This window comes from Zea mays, chromosome 3 (assembly GCF_902167145.1).
Source record: "Zea mays cultivar B73 chromosome 3, Zm-B73-REFERENCE-NAM-5.0, whole genome shotgun sequence".
In the NCBI taxonomy this organism is placed as follows: Eukaryota; Viridiplantae; Streptophyta; class Magnoliopsida; order Poales; family Poaceae; genus Zea; species Zea mays.
In genome coordinates this window covers 135,786,903-135,790,611 of record NC_050098.1, presented here as the reverse complement: position 1 = coordinate 135,790,611, position 3,709 = coordinate 135,786,903, and positions in this window count along the sequence as shown.

Below are 3,709 nucleotides of genomic sequence, written 5' to 3'. Positions count from 1 at the left end.
GGCATCCGAAAAAAGTAGTTAGGTCTGAGAAGACGTCTAGAATGAGCATGCATCATGATTGTTGCATTATAATTGTCTCTTATGCATCAACCTGCTTCTCTCACCTTTATTCCAATAATAAGAAATTGTGAATAATGTGATGTACTGTTATGTTAGAAACGCCTTACCTCGTGTTAGATTGGTAAGACTTGTTCGGTCGTGTTATGTGTTTCTCTTGCCTTGCTATCTGGAAGGTACGATAGTTGTTCAGTCCATTTTGCCTCCAACCAATAAAAATTGTTGCCTGTTTTGCCAACAAAAGAACCCCCAAACGACCTTGAGTTAGCGAGTGAAACCTCTTAACAAAAAAAATCATGCTTGAGTTGGTATTTTCTAGCCCTTGTGTGTTTTACCCTGGAAGTTAAACCTGCACAGCTTGTAGACCCCCGTAGCTTAACCACTAGCCAAACCGAAACTTCCTTGTGCATGTGGTTATGTAAAAAAACATCATTTGTTGTCTAGTTGCGCAAACCATGACCAAGCCATGTTCTTTCCATAAATCCTTGTCCCTAAAACTTCATAGCATTCTTTTGATCATCCTAGCTGATCCTGTTTGCCTACCTCTCCTTTTGCCTAGATCTGGTAATCCTTTTTCTTGTGAATCATGTTGGCTGTATCATCCGTATCTCGGGATCCCTATGATTCTACCCTATTATCTGGTTATCCGCTATAACCCATTCTCAAGTATCGGATGTCGACTAATCTAATCTCTCATTTTTGGTTAGTCTCGAGCCAGGATCATGATGTTGTTATCAATATTATCTCTAAACAGTGTATCCATTTAGTTCAATGGATGTTGCGGTTGCCTTTGGTTTCCGGATGTCTCAAAAAGCTCGACAATCTATTTTGATCTCATGGTCGGTTCATCCTCATATCAAATCTCGTGCTAATCTCTGACCTGATAATCTCCATGTTGATCATAAAATAGTTCTCTGAGTTAAAGAAAGATTCTCATGTGATACTCTCTTGCCAACAATCTTTGCTTCAACTCTGGTCACATTCTTGTTTTCTGAGCCATACTCTCATGGGCTCCAACTATTCGTGCTATGTGAATTTCTTATTGGTTGCGTTTGGTAATGATGTCATGACTAACGACCGATGGTACCGCGACGAAACCGAGAGCCTCCTGTGGGCGCGCACACATGGTTGAGCTGCTCGGCACGCGCTGGTATCATGGTTAATAGTCATGATCCATTACGAGACTATACTGATGTGCTATCCTTTATGAACACTCTCTCAGAATGATTGCTGCATTATATCTCGATATGTCGCTATATTCTAACCAAATCTATCTTCAGTATCTGGTCAGATCCCATCTCATGAATTTGCATCTATCTCCAGCCTGGGAGTTACATGCTTCTCCACCCTTGAAGATCCTCATTCGAATCTCGGGACGAGATTCTTTTTAAGGGGGGAAGGCTGTGACACCCCAGGTGTCAGTTTCGTGTTATGTCGGGAGATTTGTCCCTAACTTGAAGGCTCAGTGAAAATTTCCTATTTCTTGATCGTGTCTATCTCCGTTTATCAGGATTATTCATGGAAGTTCACCGAATTCAGAGTTATTCGATCGCGAGAAACAACCAATTTTGGAGCGTGTTAAAACTTTTAATTCTCGGAACAAAATGCAGACTCGAAGATCATTCTCGAATTATAAATCTCATCTGAAGCTCTTTAAATCAAACTCTCGACGGCTGTTATTTGATCTGAGCCCGAGTCTAATTTTTCGAACCTTGATCTATGTCCGACTATTTTAATCCGAGTCCGTACTCTCAAATGGAATACTCAATATGTCGTCCTCTAATCAATTTTATCCGACTCGGCTAAATATCTCATGTCCGAACTGAACTCAAACCCCGTATCGACAACGATTTTAAAATATCACGATTCGCATTCTCCGACTAAAATTCCAAAGCCGATCAAATCTCAGGACGATTTATTTCTGAATCACGCGTTGAGAATTATTTCGAGCGAAGTCAAATCAAACTCTCGGCCGAATTAATCGCTCAATCGTTCGTTCGTCCGAACTCTCGTTCACTCTGTTTTGCGTACCGACGAAATCCGCACGAGCCTTTTTCCGGAAAATATTTAGCGCAGCCCGAATTACATGTTTTGGGCCAAGCCCATTTAAAACCCAGCCCATTAGGCCCACTAAGAAACCCTAACCCTAAGGCTTCTCTATAAATATGGACCCCCTTTCCCTTGCACTTGGGCTGTTTTGCACTCCCACCCCTATCTTTTTTTTAGCCGCCACCAGCAGCTTCTTCTCCCTCGCGCGTGTCTTCTTCCCTTGGAGCCGAGCTCCTCTCCTCCATGGCGTGGACGAGCTCCCTCCCCTGCTGTTGCTCGCCCTACAGGGATGGAGAGCAGCCATGCACTCCCTGCAGGCAAGCAGTCGCTCCAGCCGGCGTTCCCTGTCCTCCCCCTAGGCGTGTCCTCTGCTCCATAGCCCAGCCATGGTGGCCGCCGAGCTCCCTGATCCCATCTCCTCTACCCGACGCCCTCCCTGCTCCTTCTTTGGCGAGCGGCGCCTCTGCTCTCCCTCCCCATGGCGCCACCCCCTGCAGCTTTCCCTCTACCTCGACGCCCCTCCCTGCTTGGACGCATGGCCGAGCTCCCTTGGAGTAGGCGCCTCCAGCAGCCATGGCACCCTTCCTAGTTCTCCAGCGCCCTCCCTGCCATCTTCCCTCCCATGGCCGAGCTCCATTCCAGCATGGACGCCGCCCCTTGCTGTTCCTTGCGCCCTCCTCTGCACAGCGCCCAGAAATTGCAGCAGCAGCTCCTCCCCTTCTCTCCATGGCCGGCGCTCAGAGCTCCAGCCGCTCCTCCAACTCCCCATGGCGTACTGCAGCAGACGCCTTGGAGCATCCCCGCCATGGCTCGCGACTCGGTGTCCTCCCTGCTTGCGTGCTGCTGCGCAGTGCCCCGTCGGTGCTTGCTATGTGCTCGACGAAATGCGCAGCAAGCCACACGTCGTCGATTTCCTGCAGCAGCCCCGGCGTCTCCGCGCTCTGCGGGCTCGCTGTTTTATAAAGCGCAGTGAACAACACGCCGTCGACACTCGCCGGTTGTTTGCTGTTTTTGCGCAGCCCCGTCGTCGTCGTCATTCACCCCGGTGAGACCGCGACGCTCCATGTTCGATTCTGTCGGCGTTTCGAGACCGGGGGTCCCTCAGGCCGACGAGTGAGTGCCGCGTGCCCCAGCCCAGATGGGTCGAGCGCGTGGGCGAGCACAAAGGGGGGAGAGAGCAAGGCGGCCGGAGTCCGACGTGAGAGAGGTGGGAATCCCGCGGCCTTCGTGTTCGTCCCACGCCCAGGTCGGGTGTGCTTGCAGTAGGGGGTTACAAGCGTCCACGCAGGAGAGGGAAGCGAGCGGCCCCAAGAGAGCGCCTGTCCCGTCCTCGTCCCCGCGCGACCAACCCTCTCTAAGAGGGCCCTGGTCCTTCCTTTTATAGGCGTAAGGAGAGGATCCAGGTGTACAACGGGGGTGTAGCAGAGTGCTACGTGTCTAGCGGGGGAGAGCTGACGCCCTAAGTACATGCCAATGTGGCAGCCGGAGAGATCTTGGCACCCTGCTGGTGTGATGTCGTGGCCGTCGGAGGAGCGACGGTGCCTAGCGGAGGGACAGCTGTTGGAGCGGTCGAGTCCTTGCTGACGTCCACCTGCTTCCGTAA